The 21,570-nt window shown below is 45.7% G+C and overlaps 1 pseudogene; it reads left to right on the top strand.

Annotated features, from left to right (window-relative positions):
- Nucleotides 1-14,928: 14,928 nt before the first annotated feature.
- Nucleotides 14,929-21,570, top strand: part of LOC115383436 (matrix metalloproteinase-17-like) — a 107,793-nt pseudogene continuing 101,151 nt past the window's right edge.

Raw genomic sequence — 21,570 nt, forward strand, 5'->3', positions numbered from 1 at the left:
CATTATTTTGCGAGAGTTTCAGGGAGTCACTACAGAGATGTGTGGGTTCAGACCCCCGTTAACATGCTACTCTATAAACATTATTACTCCATAAATGCTCCTTATACCAGTATACAGTCAGCAGTGTTCAACTTCATAGCATAAATTACATCAAGGAGGACGATGCATTTTGGTTGCTTCTTTCCAGAGAAATGGATGAGCCTCAAGTATTGACACATTAACGACATTGCATGTTTTTATGTTGATAAAAACTGCAACTGAGTTGTAATATTGCCTCATATCTCTGATCTATACAAAAACACTTGATTCTTCTAACACAAAATGTGTTCAATTTGTGAATCAACACTGTGTTAAAACATAAAGCAGCCACAGTACTGGGTGAGGGTCGGTCATGGATCTGTACTGTTCTGTCTGACTGTAGAAGAAAACACAAACATTTACAATCTTTACTGCCAGAATGTAAAACCCATCCAGCCCTTCCCTTTTGCTCCACATTGTTATTTCCTGGAGTAAAGAAAAAATACCAGGAAGGCAAGACCAAATGGTCAGCATTAATAACACAGAGATCAATGCAAAACTAAACACAGGAAATAATCACAATGAAGTAATGTTGAAAACTGGGGATCCTCAAGGGAGGAGAGGGAGCATCGTGGAGGATACGAGGAGGAGCAGTCTGTCTCTGAGCTGAACACAGGCAGGGGACATGGAGCCAGATATGCACTCAACTATAAACAGAAGATCAAAACACATGAAGACACCGGGAACTGAGGGAGAACAAGAGATGAAAACAAGAAACACTGGAAAAGAAAAAAAAAGGACCTCAGCTCTATAATACACATATAGAGAGCAAAAAGCTGTCTCTCCAGTGGTTGACGGTTGAACTCTGGGCCTCGTCCCAGTTGGACACATCTGACAGACCTCTAATCAGAGACATGCAGTGGACATTCCACCGTCTCCACCTCAGTGTGAAAGAGTTGTAGCTGTACATGTAGTCTATTAGAGTTTGTGTATCAAAAACTACAAGACATTCATCCTTTTTAAGTGAACAAATGAAACAAGTTATTGCACAAGGTAAATGAGAAACCATTGGTGCAGAAGAGATGCTGATTCACCGTTCAAGTTATGCCCAAGGGAAAAAAAAAAAAAGCAATGTGGGTGCTTTGTGGAGAAAAAGAGAATAGAATAGAATCACATTGCTTCTTCTGATGCCCCATTTGGCTGCATCCTCTGTTGTGCTTTATGTACAGTCTGTCAAAGGTCACAGCTCTTTTGACCTGCGAAACACCAAGAAATACTAACAAGGCCTTTTTGCACTGACACTGATTATTATCAGAGAGAAGCAGAGCCCACCTTCCACTTGCCCTATAGGATCGGAGGAATGAGATTTGTGCACCGTGAGATACAAATCAGATTCATGTTCTGACCTGCAGATAAGCATAAATATTTATTTTCAGCACGATGTGAGCTCACCATGTTCACCACTGTTGTGTGCAACAGGACGGACACCGAGGCTGAGAAACAGAAAATAAACCTGAGGGTAGGTGTAGGAGAGCCCCAGGCGCAGTTTCAGAAAACCACTTCCAGTCTACAATGCAGGCTGGAGAAGCCTCTGGCAGGAGGAAGCGTCGAGATGATTCTCCAGTCTGATTAGCATGGGCAGAAGAGTGGAGAAGGTGTATATGTATTGCACGCACAACCTCTTCGCCTCCCTCATTTCGCTATCTCGCTAGTTTGTTTTTTTTTTCTCACTTGCAGAGGCAATAAAGCCTGATGGAGATTATAGATGGTTCAGCATGAACCAGATCACAGAGATACGTTAGAACAATTTGACTCTGAAGAAAAAAAAAAATTAAAAGAAGATTGTACACAGCCAGAAAACTTGGACGCCTAATATCTACCAATTGTCTGTGTGGCCTTGATTGAATGAATGAATGAATGGTTTATTTCAAGCTGATACAGAATAATGTCTTGCTTTTGTGTTTACAATTTCCAGATTTTCTTGGATAGACAATATAAACACGTAACTCTTGTCATACAAAAACTCAAGGAGTGAAAAAGAAGAAAAAAAAAATCTTTCCCACCTTTTTCCTTTGTGCTACAATGTGTTCGCTTCTGATGTCGCCTTAGATAAGACATACAGTACATTACCTTTTATAATTTTACAAAGAGATAAAAGAAAAACAAACAGCAACAACCATGTATAATATATGTAGATACACGCTTCTTTACATATGTACAATAATTAATGTCAGTCACTGCTACATTTCTGTATTATCCACTGTGTTCAGTGTTAAAGATGCAAACAGTTTTTCCTCATAAAATGACTTGATGGCCGACAGTGTGCAGCAGCGCAACCGCCCCAGTCGATTCCCGATGCAACAGGGCCGCGTGCAACAACAGGCCAATGATCACACATGATGTTTTATGTTTCAATCTCATTAATTTATTTGTTAACTACTTCATGTTAAAGTGAGTTTTCGCCGAATGGTGTGATAACCAAAACACTAACAGCGAGATGCCACCGTGCCATCATCTCTATCATTCCACAGACCCCGGGCCCATCGTCACACCACGACCCCGTGACATCTGAAACCAGCCAGAGCCGCCGCAGCAGCGCTCGTTATCGTACCGCCAGCTGTCATCGCATTCTATTTTTGTTATTTTACCTCTGATAGGAACTAAGTAACACTAAGTTATCCTGAAACAAATGATCCATTTATTGCTGCAATAATTATTCATATTAAAAATATACACAGATGAAGCGACCATCAACCCTGTGAAGTTGCAGTCCCATTACACAATATTCATTCATTATGTTGTTTGAACTTCAGTATACAGAACCAGACATCATGAGGCCTTAAATCCAGCGTACATCCAGCATCCAGTGCAGCGACCCAGTCATGGCAGAGAGACACATTCCCACCTGGGGACGATTCCTGGTAACCAGTTAACCTCACATGCATGTTTAATTCCTGGGTTTCATGGAGTGGTCGCGTCACATGGGATCTTCTTGTCACACACATCAGTTGAAGTGAGAGTGGATGAATCTTGTCAGTAAATGAGCAGTGTGTGTGTTGGGTTTGTGCGCCCTCTTTCTGGTTGCTTGTATTTTTAAAGAAGAACGGAGTGATATGAGTTGGACAGCTGTTGAGATGTAAATTATGCAACACAACTCTCCAAACTTTTTGTATAACTCTACGGGCTTGGCTAAATGTACTCCGTGGATAATTGCATTGGTATTTCTACGAGCTTAGCGAACACCTAAATCTTATAAAGTGCATGGAGGAATCAAAGCAGCAGGCCTCTTTTCATGGAACTGCCAGCGTTGTGAAAGGATTGAAAATTTGGCCTCGGTTGCAAGTTAGTGTATTATAAAGTTGTGGAGTTACTTTGCCGTTCAATAAAAAAAAAAAGCATGACCACTTAGTTTAAATCATGTTTCTTATTAAGGATGCTGCTTGTAGTCGTTCTGTGATTGAATAGTTCATCAATCAGCAGTGTGAGGGACAGTGGAGTGACTGATCACAGGTTCAGCTGAAGTTACACCACTTAGTTTGGAGTCATATCACACACTATATGTTGAATAGTCATTGATAATTTTCAGCTGAAAGGACGCAGTCTTCATCAGTTATCCACAAATCGATTTTATTTTAATGTTTTATGTTTTGTGTGTCTGTCTAATATTCATGTATTTGCTGCTGCACAGGTCTCTCTTGTAAAAGAGACCCTGGGTCTCAATGGGATAACCTGTATAAATAAAGGTTAAAAAGAAAAAAAATCTGCGTCTCACCTGTATTTGAAAGAAACGGACTCATCAGCTCACACTGACAAGAATTAGCAGCAACAAAGTAGATGAGCGTGCAGGCAGCAGCAGACAGGTCTTAAAAAAGTAAAGTCATGTTTAATAATGGTAAAACTAATAGACAGCATCTCCATGACCGATTCCATGCAAAAGCAACAAACTCAGTGAAACTTCAGAACTGTGACTGTGAAATGAATTTCATAAAAGTGATCAAAATTAGCCTGTCAGCACCAAAAGTAGAGGTATAAAGAACTTAACCATAACCATTGATGTGATCGTCTGTGAAAAGCTGGTGTCGGTTCTGCTTGTTCAGTGAGATTTGAGCCACGTTCCAGATCGCAAAGCCCCACTTCCTGTGTCTCGTCTGACTTTTCATATCTGAATCGAGCAAGGTTTTTATGGCTGCTGAAAACAAGAGTTACATAAAAGGTTTTAAGCGCATCTTGGAGGGAATCAGGGAGGACTTGGGCTTTTGTTTAATGAATGATATTTGCTGACACTTGTTGGGGTCTTTCTCATCACCAGATGGAGGTCAGGGTCCACACTGTGCTTTCCCCCCATCTGCCCTCAGCAGGCCTCTCCTCATGAATCATCCATCAAATCCTGGAGCAGAACTGAGCAGACTGCAACAATCTGATCAGGCTGCTGAAGTTTAAAGTTACATTATGACTTTAGAGGCAGAACTTTGTATTTTAACATCTACATTTTTTTCTTTTTTCTTCAGCCTCTTACTCTGTCGTTCCCTCTCCAGTTCAACTCCCTGCTGTAAACAGAAGTGGAGTCTAACATTTACACAGAATGCTGCTCTTAAGGGGTGTTTTGAGGCTGCTTCTTACCTCTAATCCACTACACTCCAGAGGAACATATTGCACTCCACTACATTTACGTGCCAACTGTAATTTCAACTTGCTTTATATGATAGCATTGCTGCAATTGCTTCCCTACTATATTATCACATATCCCAGCTTGCATTATTCTTTCAGTGTGGTAGTAAGATTTTCATGCTTTTTATGAAACACAAATACTCATATATGCTTGTGGAGAAACCAAGACTATAAGGTTTATTTTTCTGGCTTCTAATGTAACTACAAATCATGAAAATGGAAGAAGTGTGTTAAAAAACTGAATGGCAGACATAACAGTATTCAGCAGAAAGCCAGTAGACCAAGAGAGGGCAGCTCTCACTCTTCCTCTTCACAAAATGACACCTTTATTTCTACCTTATTACGTCTCCAGAACCTTCAGCACCGTCAGGCCGACAGCTGGGCGAGCTGTCGTTGTGCACGCGCATTATCTGTCGGGTGAAAATTAGTGCGTCCGAGTCCCCAAGACATCCTACATGTTTTGCTGTTTACGGTGGATGTTCAGAAGACAGTGGATATATCCGAGGTAAGCGGGGCGGCTGCTGCGTAACTCACCGCTACCTGGGTGAGTGTGCGTGCTCTCTGGCTGCGTGCACACGTTGATTGACAGCATGACAAAGCGGAAGCTCGTAATCTATTGGCTGAAGCTGACCGGTGCTTTTTCGGATAACATAGGGGTCTATGAGATGAAGGTGGGGCTCATAAATACATTTTTATATTGCTTTATGCTAATATTATATTGTAGTATCGAACCAGACTAACACATTTAAGGTCTGTTAAAAAATGATACATACATTGGAAACAAACGGAAAATCTGGACACAAGCTTTAACTCTTCACAGTAGATTAGATAAGTAGCCCAAATCCTCACATTGGGAAATAGGTTCTTACTATTTGCGTCTGTTTTACAGTGGATGATATTTTAATGGCCCTCTCATTTATCGGTGTCCTTTGAGAGGAGTCCCATGCCCCAGGTTGAGAACCAATGACCTGTTCCTATCTCTCTTTTGTAAGAGGCATTATAAAGTGTTAGACTGGGCTGTAAATTCAGAATCATGTGACCCTGTAGGCATTTTTGAGGAAAAGTGGGCAACCAGCATTTTTTGAAAGTTCAAGGTGTCCCAAACAAGAATCCACCGGTTGCCCTTCAAATAAGGCCCCTGATTTTCTATATTTCCTCCTCCAAGTTATCCCCCTTCCATGGTAATTTAGATGTTAGACACTGTTGCCTATCCTGGCTTAGGCTCATAGTTAGGGCACTTCCCAATGTTCAATAATGTTGTGTTTGGTGTTATTTTAAAGAGGACATTTTTAGCTTTCATTTAAATCCAATTATCAACCTTTCTGGCACACATGGTGGTCACTCGAGCTCCTCAAACCACAAAGAACATATTTGTTTTCACAAATTCCGCCTAAGTTATTTTCATTGTTTTAGCCCTATGGTACCTAGGAATACCAGAGACACAAAAAACAGATACTGAAATACTGACTTGCCTATGGAGTTTCAGAAATTGTATAACATCACCATATTATTACAATCTGGGGGATTACTGTGAGCCTGGAACCCGACTAGGGAGTTACTGCAGACAAGAGGCCAACACGCATGCTGACAGCTTTCATTACTTTGTTGGTATCCATCTTAGGTAACTAACACTTGTTTTTTATTTGATGAATGTGTTTATGTAAATCAATGAAGTTATTTGAAATCAGTGAATTCTATTGATTAAAGATAGCTAGCGAGGTGAATTCACCTCCCATGCAAATTGGGAGCGACATTGTAGAGCCTGTCAAGAACTTTGTGTACCTGGGGTCCATGGTGACAGACAGCGGGGATCTACAACCAGAGACTGACCGCAGACGAGCCCTGGCAGCACCTGCTCTGCAGTCCCTCTGGAAACCACTCTGGCAGCACCAGATCATCTCACGCACGACGAAGCTCCGGATTTACAAATTAGCCGTACTCTCCATCCTGCTGCCATCCTTTCTGAGCCATATGGCTCAGAAACGTGGCCCCTGAATGACAGTCTGGCCTAAGAATCGATGGCTTTGATAGCAGGGCTCTTAGAACCATGGAGAACATCAGGTGGCCCCAGCGAGTTTCTGCTTAGAGCCCGCACAGGCCAGCCCCGAGCATCTTCCTTGGTTGCACAACACCGAACCCGCTGGCTCGGCCATGTCCTTCGTCTACTCCCAGAACATCCGACACGAGCCATTCTCCAGTTTGACCCAGAGGCCTCAGGCTGGAGATGACCACAAGGGAAACCTCGCACCCGATGGCTCGACGTCGTTGCGGGCGACCTCCAACAACACGGAGCTGCTGTGGAGGATGCAGAGCAGCTGGCACAAGATCGCCAGCAATGGAAAAACCTGGTTCATCTGGTCGGCTCAATGCACTGAGACGGGATACCCTGACCCTCGCTGGAGTACTAAGAAGAAGAAGACATTAACAAGCTGGCTAAATAAGCACTTTAATTTCTGTTTCAGCGTGATCATGGAGCTGCTGGCACTCTGAAGGAGACTGGCCACTCTCTAGCTCTAGAAGAATGTCTCATCTGTCAGGAGACAAAAACGAAAAGTTATCAAAAGGAGGACAGCAGGGGTTTGACACAATACAAGGTGCTGCACAGGCACGAGACAAACTTTGTGATAGAGACAACCCTCCAGCAATTGATCGTATAAAGAAACTGTCTATAACAGATGTGGAAAAACTCCAACCCTAATGCTGAGAAGTTCAACTCCAACTGTGAGAGAGACACCAATGTCTTGATTCTGCTGATCGCCTACTTCCACAGAATGCCATGCCAACAAATCTGGATGAAAGCAGGGACAGCAAAGGACAGAAAGTACATCCCCATCCGTGCAGTTGTAGAAAAGCTGCAGATAGATGAAGAGGTTCTTGAGCCACTTCCAGGTTTCCATGCAGTCACTGGGAGTGACTCGACATCATACATTTCAGGACACACGAAGAAGACCTGCTGGAATGTATTTAGACAGCATAGCCATCTACTCAAGGGGCTTGGTGAAGGTCCTGAGCTTAGTGACTCCACCATCATGGATGCAGAAATGTTTTTCTGTAAATTATACGGTGGAAACAACACAAACAACATCAGTGAAGTCCATTTGGGCCTGTTTGTTAAAGGCATGACCACAGAGAGACCCACCCACCAGAGACGCTCTGAAATTTCACATCCATCATGTTCACCTCCAGACTTCGGCTTGGCGGCAGGCCCACCTGCAGTACCCGGTGCTGCCACCCCCTGAAAATATGGGATGGAAGATGGAGAGCAACGTGCTTGTTCCTGAACTCATGTCGTTGCCTGCAGTTCCAGATGCTGTGAGGAGCTAGTGACCTGTGGCTGCACAACTGGATGGAAGACGGCCCGGTGCGGCTGTAAGCCAAACCCATGCACTGCATCCTGTCAGTGCCGAAAGTCAAGTGACACATTATATGTAATGCACTGAAGGAAAAAAAAATATGATCACAAAGAACCTGTAATGTCATTTTGATTTAATCATTGCTATTTATATTTGTAATTTGTTGCCATCTTCAGTGAATTTTACTGATTACAAGGATGGAAAATGTCTACCTGGCCTTTGATTGTCATTGCATTAATATTACTAATAGTATCATTACATCTAAACAATTGGTGTGGGTTTTTTTGTTTACATAATGCTGGTGCAAAGAATGAATGGAGGTGAATGGGCCTGAACTGGTTACTGCTATTTTAAGGCTCACAACAGCCTCTCACAAAGAAATATCATACATTTCCTGTATTTAGTATTGAGATTGTTGGCTTTTGGGTCCTTGATATCCCTTGATCCCACAGGGATAAAATAAACTATGTAGTTTATGCGAAAATTGTGGGAAAATGTGTGTAATTTATAGTTTAAAGAGGTCATGTGACCTCTGTGTTTGTCAAAAAAATGCAAATATGGGCTTAAATTAAAGGCTAGAAGGTCCCCTTTACAATGATACCAAGCAATCATATGTATGATATTAACAAATAGGAAATTAATAGCAATGTCTAACTTTGGGCGATTAATATATTAATTATGCTAATGAATCAATTATGACTAAACGGTAACTTTTACAGCTGGGCAACCGGCAGAAATGGATTCAGCACTAAAAAATCATATAGAAACAATGCTTAAAATGTTTTTCCTCAAAAATGCCTACCATGTTGTTTTCTAAGGGGCTTTTTCAATTTTCGGTCCTGACTATGTGCAGATTGAATATTTGTGAAATACTTCCATTTGTTTGGTTTTGAAGAGAAAAAAGATGCATGCATCAGCATGTGGCAAACATGCATTTCATTAATTTATTCTGTTTTAAGTAACTTTTTAAAATGTGCAGATGATGCATGAACCTAATGTAAATAGAGCAGGCTGAAAGCTGCAGCATATGCATGTGCAGGACGTCTGTCAGCACACATGATGGGGCTCACATCTTTCATAAGCTCTGTTTCCCTCTGTGGGTGTCATTGTTGTGACGTTCTCATGAGTCGGGATTAGTTTCGAGGGTTTCCATGTGGAGACACTTGGAGTATCGTCACCACAACCGGCTGAATGCATCAGTCATCTGCCGTGATGTTTGAAGAAAATCACAAGAGAATCAAAATTGTCTGGATTTATCGGCATTTGTTAAGAAGCTGTAGGGGCTTTGGGGTAAAATGTTCCCAGATGTTTTCATTTAGTGTCAGAAAATAGAAAAAAAGCAAGTTAGAGAAGGCAGATGAAATCAAACTGAATAAATGAATTTCTGCTTTTTTGTTCATTTCTGCACCAACACAAAAAAAAAATGCAAAATGCAAACAAGTAAAATGAAGGAATGATTTAGTTTTCCAGATATTCCCTCTGCATCCATCTTTACCACTGCATTGTCCACTTGAATAAATAGTCATACATGTGAATAAAGCTTGTATTTGTATCAAAAATCATACAGCATGCAAAATAATGAATATTTAACTTCTTCTAGTTTCATTGCTGTTTATCTTATATTTTTTTATCTTACCGTTTTTTTTAATTTATTATTTATTATTTATCTGATTTATTTTGCAGAATGTTGCTCAGAAATCAACAAGCTACTGAAACCTCTGAACCGAAACCGATGCAACCAAAGAAGTCGAATTTTTGTTCAATTCCTATTTCCTATCAACTGTATAAAAATTAAAAATAGAAATCGCAGCTTGACAAGCTGTTTTTTTTTGTGGCCTTTCAACAGATTATTGCATCAGGCTGACTTTGCTGTAAATAGAAAATATGGTTTCACATAGAACACAGAAGTAACTGCCAGCAGATGACCTTTATCTGCAGCATCTGTTTTCTTTCATGTTTATTTCTTTTTGGATACTTTTCGGGCTTCTCCTGCGACCCCATTTTAAAAGAGACAATCGTATGAATTATGGACAATGTCCTCCGGCAGAGTAAACCCAGAGAAAGAGAGTAAAGGACTGAGGAATTCTGCCGGAGAGCCCCCATGTGTTCCTACTGTAGATTTTACGCCGGGCAGCCCCGAGCGCTCTTGGACTTACGAGAAATATACATCAAAGTGTGTGAGAGAGCGACAGTGAGACCGGGCGGGAGGGACTTTGACGGAGAGGAGGGAGGAGGGAGGGAAGAGAGATGTGGAAATGGAAGGCGATGAATTTCAGGCGGTGGCACATACACCATGTAAGATTGATTCACTATAACTCTCCTGATACCGTCATTGATTTTACTGTCCAGAATGATATTGACAAGTCCTCCAAACTAAATAAACGTTACTGGAAGCTTGGAGCTTAAGCACACCGGCAGGTTAAATAGATTTGGTTTTCTTTCCAACCTTTGGCATTTATGATCAACGGCTTCACTTTACTGTTCATGCAAGGCAGATAACCTGCAGGGCGTCAAAAACATTGTTGAAAGTGCATACACTATTCTTTAAAAGTCAGATAGACGATAACTCATGTAATCTTTACTGTGATAAGAGACTGAGGGTAAACTGAGCTGCAGAACCTGCCAAGAATTAGATCCAGAGTCATAACAAGTCTACAGTTTTTAGATGAAAGTAAGATTTCAGAGTATGAATTCAGCATTGCCTCTGGAACTCCATACATTTTTTACAAGTGTTTTTCCTCTGCAAAGTTTTTCTTCTTTTTTCTTTCTTTTTTTTGAAGTGAACTTTTCTCTGTTTTCAGGAAAATGACAGTCATGTGGTGGAAAAAGCCAGTAGCTGTTAACCGAAGTTTTTGGTCTGTTAAACATAAAATTAGTAGTTACTGGACGTAACTCCAGTTCTACGAATAAGTGTGTGCGCGCCTACGGGCTTCGCTATGGGGTCCTCACCCTCTCGACCAATCACTGAGACAAAAAGGAAGCTTGACGCACCAATCCCCCACGCGTGATGGCGCAGCGCCACGCCCCACGCCGAGGGTATATAACCTCAGGGGACCTTCTGCAAATTCTTCTTCTGACGAAAAGTAAGGCAGCAGACAGCTGGGCCAGCAGGTAGGCGGGCACACACTTATTCGTAGAACTGGAGTTACGTCCAGTAACTACTAATTCTACTTCATAAGCCTGCATAGCCCGCCTATGGGCTTCGCTATGGGGTACTCGCCAAAGGCAAAGGCCGTAGGGATGAATGTACTCCCAGCTGGCATGCTGACAGGATTGGTGCGTAGGACGGAAGTGACAAACCGTACGTCCAGATTGATTGTCGAACTCCCGAAGAACGAGGCGGGCATCCATGCGCCAAGCGCAGCCCGCCACAGCGACACACACACGCCGGCCGCGGCACAGCCTCGCGACAGGCGGGAAAGCCCTGATCCGCGGCCCCCCAGGGATGCGAAGACAGGCCAGAGGACTGAAACGGTTAAGCGACCGAATCCCTGTTCGCGCCAAAAACCGACATGGCCACAGAGTCTGTGCACATATCCAACAGATATGAACGCACAAAGGTGGGCGCAGAGGCCCAAGAGGCAGCCTGGCAGATGTCACCCACAGTGACACCCCTGCACAGGGCCCCAGAGGCAGCCACTCGCCGTGTGGAATGAGCGCGAATCACCGCCGGTGGCGGGAGATTCTGTGCCTTGTGGGCAGCTGCAATAGCGCCCCCCACCTAGTGGGCGAGACGCTGAGAGGTCAGCGGGGATCCACGCCCCGGCGGCTCCGTACCTCACAAACAGCTGGTCCGTGGTGCGAAAGCCAGCTGTACACTGGATATAAAGACGCAGAGCCCTGACCGGCCACAACAACCCCAGCTGCGGGTCGTCCCCAGACCAGCCAGGCATGGAGGTGAGCGTCCTGAGCCTGATCACTCGCGACCGGAAGTCCGTAGTGATCACCTTTGGATGAAAGGCCGGGTGAGGCCAGAGATGTAGGAGTCCCTCATCTGCGCTGAACACCATGCAGGATGGGTGGACCGACAAAGCTCAGATATCTCCAACTCTCTTGGCGGATGCTGGCGCTAACAAGATGGCGGCCTTAAAGGAGAGAAAGCGGTCCTCTGCCTACTCCAAAGGCTCGAAGGGGGGTCCCTTAAGACCCGCCAACACAATGTGGAGGTCCCACGGGCCACCCCCCAGGCACCAATGTGGAGGTGCCTGGGGGGTGGCCGAAGCTGACACGCCCCGCGCAGGAACCGCTTCACAAGCGGATGGCTGCACGCCAAAAAGCGACCGAAGCCACCATGACCCGCCGCGATAGCCGATGCAAACACCGCAAGAGTGGATGCAGCGCGGCCACTGTCCAGCAGGGTCTGGAGGAACTCCAAAACTCCATCGAAACCGGGTCCAAGCCCCTCTCCGAGCACCATGACGTGAAGAGCTGCCACCAAGACCTGTAGGCCTTGACAATGGAGGGGTCCCTGGCATTCTGGATGGTGGACACCACCGCTGGGAGGAGGTCTAGTTCCACGAGCCTCACCCGCTCAGTCTCCAAACCAGGAGCCTCCCGCCCAGGAAGGGGCGGGAATGAAGGGCGCCCCCTGCTTGCAGCAGCGCGTCGGGCCCGTCGGGAATCGGCCACGGGTCCCCAACCGCCAATTGAACCAGGTCTGGAAACCACCGTGCACTCGGGGTGTCTGGAGCCACCACGATCACGTGGAGACTGTGCACCCTCACCCTGCGCAGCAGCGGGGTCAAGAGGTGGGCCGGATGGAACGCGTACAGGAGGCCAGGTCCTATGGGCGAAGGCGTCTACCCCCAGAGGGGGTCCGTCTGACGACCTGAGCGAAAACCAGAGTGGGCACTGTGCGTTCTCCGCACTGACGAAAAGGTCTGCCACTGGGCGTACGAACCGGCGCCAAAGCTGGGCTGCGACCCACGGGGACAGGCCCCACTCGTCGTAGAGTGGGCCTCCCCGGGACATCCTGTCCGCACCGACATTGAGAACCGCGGGCACGTGTTGCGCTCTGAGAGACGCGAGGTGCCAGTCCGTCCACAGGAGGATCTCCGCCGCTTTGCAGTGAAGATGGGGAGACCGAGTCCCCCCCTGCCTGTTCAGGTACGCGACCACCATGGTGTTGTCCGACCTGACGAGCACATGGCTGTCCTTTAGCCTGGCTTGGAAATGAAGCAGAACCTTCTGCACCGCAGCCATTTCCAGCATATTGATGTGAATGGGAGTGGAATCCCAAGCACCGCCCACCGCGTGGTGGTCTAGGGTGCCTCCCCATCCTGTGAGAAACGCATCCGTGAACACCTTGACGTGATGCGACACGCAGCCCAGGGGGACTCCTTGCATCAGGAGAGCTGGATCCATCCAATAGATGACATTCTGGCGTGCGTGGGCGGGATCGGGAGCCTTCTGCGACCATCCCGCGCCCCCCAAATAGCGGCAGCGTGCGAACCACCGTTGCAGCCTGCGCATGTGCAGCAGACCCAACGGAACCACTGGGTGGGCAGCAGCCATCAAACCCAGAACGGTTCTGATCAATTGCACCCTGACCAGGGGTGTGGTCATCAAAGACCTCAGGGCCGAGAGCAGGGAGGTTCGTCTCTCCTCGGAGAGGCGGGCCGTCATGGAGAGTGAGTATAGCTCCAACCCCAGGTAAGCCGTCCGCTGAGCCGGGGTGTGCGCGCTCTTGTGTCAGTTCACCGTGAACCCCAGGAGCTTGATGTGGTGCAGGACCTGAGTCGTGTGCAGCACAGCCTCCTGCTGGGAAGACGCCAGTATGAGCCAGTCATCGATGTAGGTGAGGATCCTCAAACCGCGACGACGGAGGGGCTCCAACGTTGCTTTCGACACACTTGGTGAATGTGCGAGGAGCGAGAGAATAGCCGAAAGGGAGCCGGGTGTATTGAAAATACCTTCCTCCCACGGCGAACCGGAGGAAGGGCCTGTGCGTCCTGAGAATGGGGATGTGGAAGTAGGCGTCCGTCAGGTCGACCAACGTCATCCAGTCCCTGGGCCGGATGCACTCCAGGAGGTGTTTGACCGTCAGCATGCGGAACCTCCTGGTGGCTATGTGAGTACTAAGGACCCGCAGGTCCAAAATGGGTCTCACTCCCCCGGACTTCTTGGGAACTAGGAAGTAGGGGGAATAGAAGCCCGAGTGCGGATCCTCCGCACTCAGCTCCGTGACCGCACCCCGGCGGAGGAGCGTGGCTATTTCCACTTCGAAGGCAGCCATCCCCGCAGGGCATGCGAGCCGTATACGAAGGATGCCGTTGAAGAGAGGCGGGCGACAGGCGAACTGCAGGGCATAACCATTTCTCAGCGTCCTGGACAGCCAGGGAGAAAGCGGACCCAACATATCACGCCATGTGTGAAAACGGAGCGTGAGTGGTTGCACTATGGCCTGGGGGGATGCCCACCCGTCCTCGGGGCACGTGGGTCCCCTATGAAAGGGCCGTGGAGGGGGCGTCCCGCGCTGAAACGAGGGCAGCCACTCCGGAGACGCAGGCCGGCTCTTTGTTGGAGTCAACCCGGGCAGAGGCGGCGAGAGCGCGGCGTTTCCCGGGTCGCTGGCCATGGTCCTGAAACCGCGGGCGAGGCGCTCCAGCAGAGGCCGCGTAAGCCCGGAGTCTTCCGGGTCGCTGGCAGTGGTCCTGAAGCTGAGGACGGAACGCTGAATAACGGGACGCCTGGCGGCAATAACCCGGAGCAGAAGGGCTCTTTCGTCCCGAGGCCGGAGGCCTGCTGGGAGCGTGATGAAAGATGCCGAGAGCGGGGCGCCCGGCAGCGGACCCGGGTCAGCGAAGCTCCGCTGCTGAGACGCTTCGCTATGCTCACCTGAGCCGAAGCCGACGGATAATGCAGCCTGGAGCGTTTACGGGGTGCTGGAATGACCTCAGCAGTGCTCCGTTTCCGAGACGCGTACAACGGGAAAGCCAGCAGTCTAGACGCGCTGCTGCATCCCGTATGCGTGGCCGTCGTGCGGCCAGCGCGTGAGTGCGCATTCAACTCACTGATCTCAGCCGCTTTATCCCGAGCGGGAGACGAGAGGTCGAGAGACCTTGCCGAGTTCAACACTTTTCGAACGTGTAAACAACGGGGGAAAGAAGAGACAGCTGCACTGAAATAGTTGTAACGTGACGTCCACGGTGTCTTCGGCATTGTCCTCGCGGACGGGAACCGGAGAGGTGTCTCCCACGAAGGCGGTTCGCCGGTGAAGCTCTTCTGGCGGCAGCGTGAGGCAGGCCGGGCAGGAGGACCGCTGGCGGTGATGCTGCCGGCCGAGGCAGAGGAAGCAGTGCTCCTGATGATCTCCCTCGCAGAGCGGAGTGCCGCAAGAGCAGCAGGTGAAAGGCCCGATGCCCGATGGCGACTGGTCGCAGGCCGGTCAATCCATCTCTTGATTGGTGATCTTGATCCGCAGGTCTTGATCCGGAGAAAGCTTCTAGTCTCATGAAGTACTGAGGAAGAAGAAGGATTTGCAGAAGGCCACCTGAGGTTATATACCCTCAGCGTGGGGCGTGGTGCTGCGCCAAGCTTTCTTTTTGTCTCAGTGTTTGGTCGAGAGGATGAGGTCCCCATAGCGAAGCCCATAGGCGGGCTAAGCACTTATGAAGTAGAATTGGATCTATTAGATGTAATTAGATCTAATTACAATTAGATCTATTTTGATGGAATGTAGAATATTTTACTCATCATAGAAAGCTCACATGCATGAGGATGTTAGTCTGCTTCGCCCAGCGGTGAGGAGGTCACATGTTGGAGGAGGAGATCATCGTCTTGACGGCTCTGTAAAGGTTTAAGTTTCTCTGAGTCCAGTTAGTCATAAACACAGCAGTGTCTCTAAACTGTCCTTCATGGTGCCAAATAATTCATTTTGCTGTTGAGCAAACTGGGATTTTCTGTTGAAGTTCAGTCTAGTTTTGGATGTAGAGAAAACAGGTTTCCAGGCTTCAGTCAGTAAGCGCTACTGAAGCCTCCATTAGTTCATGTGAAGCTCATGCACACAGAAATGCATGGTAACGTTCCTAACTCTGTTTTTGAGCATATGCAACAGAATGAAGAATCAATTTGCTTTTATTCCCATAGATGGATCCAAGACGTTCATAGCTGCCATTAAAGGTGTTTCCTGTTTTTCTTCAGGTTGCACACGTTGCTTTAATCCATCTGTCTTTAATACTGTCTTGTTTGATTTAGGATAAGTTGTGAATGGACCTGACACTAGCATGCAGTAAGTAAATGACAAGTTAATCAGGAAAAAACTCACACATAAAATATGTAAACTCCACATATGAAGGCCAGCAAGCTTAGTCAGTGTAAGAAAAGATCATCAACCTCTGCATAGCTGAGCAGCCCACACACTGTAGCTTAAATTATTATATGCCTTCATAATAATAAAACATAAAAGAATAAATAATTGCTTAGGGCCAGCTTGATAATTTAATATTATTGAGCATGATCACATGTGATTAAACAATATCCCAGTCTGAAATACTGGAGTCACAAAGGACAGAAAATATTTGACAATATTCATCTGTATTTGGAGTTTTAACCTCATAAATACACAAAATTTTTGCCAGCTTGGCTTAGTGTTCTTCACCAAATATTAAAATGAATGCATATCAAATGGCAGCCAACAAGCTCAGTTCAGCCCACGTTGTCCACACTGGGCAGCAAGCGCTTCTGGAATCACACAATCTGACCAAGAGCAGAAAATAAAAAGTCAAATATTTCTGGGAAATAGTCTGAAGAGGGTGAAAAACTTCAGGTAATGTGAGCACAGCAGAGTGAGATGAGTAAATGGCTGTTTTAACCTTCTGTTAATATAACACTGGATGAGCGGAGCTCCTGTTTGCCAGCAGGCGCACTGTGAGACACAATATTCAGACGGCACAATTATCATTAAACTGTAAGACTGGGCTGACTGGAAGGAGCACTGACGCAGTAGAAGCTCATGTGAGTGCGTACATGCAGAAAGTGAGCCTGATGATTTCAAAACACGACATGTCTTTTGGCTCAGGTTCAGTTCAATTGAAAACATTTTAAAGCTTTGCATTAACTGCTGAGTCAGTCTATTAAATGGTTAACTGTGCTACAGGGCATGTGGCGCTCAGTGATTTCAAGTCATTACAGCGTACGCCTTCATTACCTGGCGAATTTGTTCATTATGCAGCTCAAAAGAAATAAATAAATGCTTGTTTCTCTTCTGTGAAGGAGAGAGCAGCCTCCTGATACCTTTCTTTCACATAATAATTATCTCCGCAGCTCAGCAAATTGTTTTTTTGTTTCCTCTGATGTTTCCTCAAATCTGGCTGAATTAAAAGTGTAATGAGGGATAGAAAATACAACATCTTTGTATTTCAGAGACTTTGCAGTTTCTCTTCTTCACTGACCGAGCTTCAGCAGATATGTGGATCTTATTGTGTGTTTTTTTCTCTGAATTGTTTCAAGCCTTTACTCTCAAACCCCATCTGAGTCTGGATCAAGGCAAGCGAAGACCAATTAGGCCATTATCAGAGAGTGACACTTTCTTGCAGAGGAGAGCTCAATTTTCAAACGGTGTCGCAAAAACTGCAGCAGCACCAGGAGAACGAGTGAAGTGGATCAGCTTGATTCTATTACACATATTTTACATCGTGGATTTGGAGAATTGAAAAACAAAAGAACATTTCTTTTCATGCAACTCAGCAGAATTTTTTATATTTTTTACGTTGAACCTATAATCATTTACATTCTTTTTTAAATGAGCTTCTATTAGTTAAAAATAAATTTAGCCACCTTATAACAACAAAACATGAACCTTTCACCTTGTGGGAATAAGATGCAGGTACTTAAAAGAATCTGAGGCTCCTTTTGTACGAGAGCGTTTTGAAACCGATGTCCGTTCACACTGAACAGCAGAAATGCTGAAAATGATCGTTTTCACGTTGGTACACTAGTGGGTGCTGTTTTATGTCGTTGTAATGAAGCCAAACACATACAGTCAACGATAATAAGCCGAAAACAACAACAATGGGAGCAGGAGAACATTTATTTAATGTGATATTCAGTTTTCCTGTTCACCAGCAAACAAACCAAACACATTAGAGGTTCAAAAAAAAAAAGATAAAAAATACCCAAATGTGATGCAGGAGAGTTGAAATGCTAAATACATTTTATCTTTTGCACTTTTTTAATGATGATACAACTTTATGTCGCATGGTTCAGGCATTAGAGCTTGATAGGAACTTGGAAAAACCTTTTTGTTTTTTAATCATTAAGAAAACTTTGAATTTAGTGGTTTTCCTTGTTGTGTCAAAGTGAGAGTGTCCCTTTATGGGTTTGCAGGGACTTTCTGTGTGGAATTTGCATGTTCTCCCTATACATAGCTCTGTGACTCTGTGTATGTGTGGCTCTCTGTCTGGACTTATTTCGTATTTGCCCAAATTAAACAAAACCAAATGTTTGGGCTGAAAACATCATTTTTCTGATTGTCTCATGGAAATCTCTTCCAGATTGTGCAGCATGTTGAAAAATCTGTGAAAAGCCAAAAATGCTCTTGAGGAATGAATGAATAGCAAAGTAAAGCACTGAGCAGGCACGGTGTCCCGGGAAGTGCACCAGGGAGGAAGCTGCTGCTTTCCAAAACAAACCATTACTGCACGCCTGAAGTTTGCCAAAGGATGTAGGATCACGTCAGGGAGGCCGTCCGCCAGCTCAGGATCAGACCGAGGAGAACGAAGCAGCACAATGATGCTGAACACAGAAGTAAACCTGCTCCATAATGTCATTAAAAAATGTAAAAATCCAGGTTTTTTGGAGTTTCCAGTGAGAGCCCAGTCCTGAATAAAACAAATATGCTGTGGAGTGACCTCAGGAGAAACACTAGCAAAAGAAATCCATATAATATGGATGAACTGAAGCAGCTCTGTGAGGAAGAACGCTCCAAAGGTTCTCCTGGAGCAACCTGGAAGCGCTGGGTTCAGACAACAGGTTTTGAAGAAGGCTGAACCGGTTAATAAATTTAGGATCTGATAACGTTCCCCAGCTGTGGATCTTTACTAAAAAATGCAATACATTATAGATTTTCTCTGTTTCATGAAATATTAACAGTATTTCGAATAGTAACTGAATTTACTGTATGTCACCTCAAATAAACTTTTGCTTTATACTGTTGGAATATCCACTCAAATCTGACATATTTTAACTTGCTCCAGTCATTTTAATCTTGAAGTGCATGTTTTCACCAAAAGGTGATGTTTTGAGTCACTTCAAGAAGAAGCAGGATGAATAATAATCCCTTCATTCTATTTTTGACCTTGTTGGGTGAATTCCTTTCAATAACCTCTCTTATTGACATGTTGATGCAGACTGACTTCCCTGCTGGACTCAGTCCTGATCACTGCAACCAGCAACTGAAAAGAGCCAAAGTCAGGAGGAGGAGGAGTGTTAAACTGACTCAAGACTGATAAAAACTGTCCAAGAGAGGATGCATAAGATTTGACATGATGCCCCTTTGAGGATGTGACGTATTAGAATAGCCTGTGTGATATATTCATCACACTGTTTTATTACTTAATTACTTACATTTCATTGCTAATTCAGAAAAAAAGTTTTAATATATTTCAAGAGTTTTCTTTTGCCAATTTAGCATAATGTTTCAGTATGGTCCCAAGTAAAAATTCAGTCTTGGCATTGACCTAAAATGTAGTATTACTGCTTAAATGAAATGGTTCAAATGATGTTCAGCTGTGAGTTGGTTTACTTAGGCTACGTTCACACTGCAGGCTGGAGTGACCCAAATCCGATTTTTTTGCCCCTATGCGACCTGTATCGGATCTTTTCCTGACAGTCTGAACGACACAGATCCGATTTTTTCAAATGCGACCCAGGCCACTTGGATATGTGGTCCTATATCCGATACGTATCGGATCTTTTGCCATGCGACTTCAGTCTGAACGGCCAGGTCGCATTTATCCGACCTGCACATCACGATGTGGGGTGCTGAAGACGTGTGTCTTACCGTGAGTGTTAAAAAAAAGGCGCTCGCAGACGTACATTAAGGGAGTTCTTGTCATCCGAAAGATATTATTGAACTCCGTATCATTAAAGCCTCTCATCACTGTCCCCCCACTCCTGACTGCGTTTCTCTGTTGCTGCCGCTGCCCCACAAAACGCCATGGCCAAAAACTTGGCTCTCTTCCTTCTCATTCGCTAAATTCTGCAGCGCCAGGACAACGGGGAGGAAAAATAATAATAATATCCACACACGCGCTCTCCCTCTCTCCCTATCTCGCTCCCTCTCTCTCGCTCCCTCTCTCTCTCTCTCACACACACACACACACACACACAGAAGGAGCTCGGCGCGGCTGATTGGAAGTGCAGCACTGAAATGATTGCTCACTATTCAATTGTGAGAATACGTGTTTGATCAGTTCTTAAATAAGTCATCGACGCTTGAAAAGCTACAGATTCTGTATGTTGTTTGTGGGTTCCGCAAACACTGAAGCGCGCTGCTGCGTGACGTCGTTCTGTCCTCTTCTGCGCATGCGGGACACTTTTGCGTGGTATTCCGATCAGACGGGAGATCACATACAAGTCGCATTTTATTGTAAATGTGAACGAACTCACAAAAAAATCGGATTTCACAAAAAAATCCGAATTGAGCATTAAGCCCTGCAGTGTGAACGTAGCCTTAGACGCCACCAGAACACACAGAAAACATGGGAAAGAGGTGGCGACTTTTATGACCGGCTTCTTCTGTTGAGGCCGGCTACATTTGTAGTCTGCAGTCTCCTCACCTCAGCATTAGTTTGATTAAAACCAGAAGCGTTCAACCATGAGATGTGTTGCTGCTGCAGGTGATGACCACGTTTTACCCATGTCTGTGTTTTACTGCAGGTTACAGCCATAATGAGCAACATTTTTCAAAGTGCACCTCTTATTTTATCCACAAATCTCCTATAGATCCACGTGACCCTTGATGACGGATGGGGTCTTGAGGGCATCCAGTGTAAAACAACGACCTGCTTTGATTATACAGACAAAATGGAGCAGACTCGTCTGTAGTCATTTATTTCACGTCCTTCATGTTGCAACATTTTGTCATGAAGACAAAAAAGAAATGGAAGCTTCCAGCTTTCCTCCACTTAGCGCACACACACGTCTCACATGCAGCGATAATAGAGCGGCACTGACAAATTTCGCTTTGTGTCTTAACCCTGAACCTTCCGGGAGTTTCAAATTACGCTCGCTGCGCGTCATGAATTCAGTAGTGGCGCTCGAGAGAGAGAGAGACGCACACACACCCCTCTCTCTCTAATTTACTCCCTCCTCCGTCCCCCACCCCACCGATCCTTTGGGTCAAACACTCATCCACTCTCGCTGTGTGCGTGAACGAGTGGTCTCCTCTCCTCCTGCTCGGGACAAAACCGCACGCAGTTGCTCTCTCTCCCGCACATGAAGCTCCAGACCGCGCGATTCGGAGTGCAGCTCGCGCGCCTCGCTGCTGGAATATTCGCCTCCGCATCGTGTGATTTATCCCTTAAATGCG

This window comes from Salarias fasciatus, assembly GCF_902148845.1.
Source record: "Salarias fasciatus chromosome 7 unlocalized genomic scaffold, fSalaFa1.1 super_scaffold_4, whole genome shotgun sequence".
Lineage (NCBI taxonomy): Eukaryota > Metazoa > Chordata > Actinopteri > Blenniiformes > Blenniidae > Salarias > Salarias fasciatus.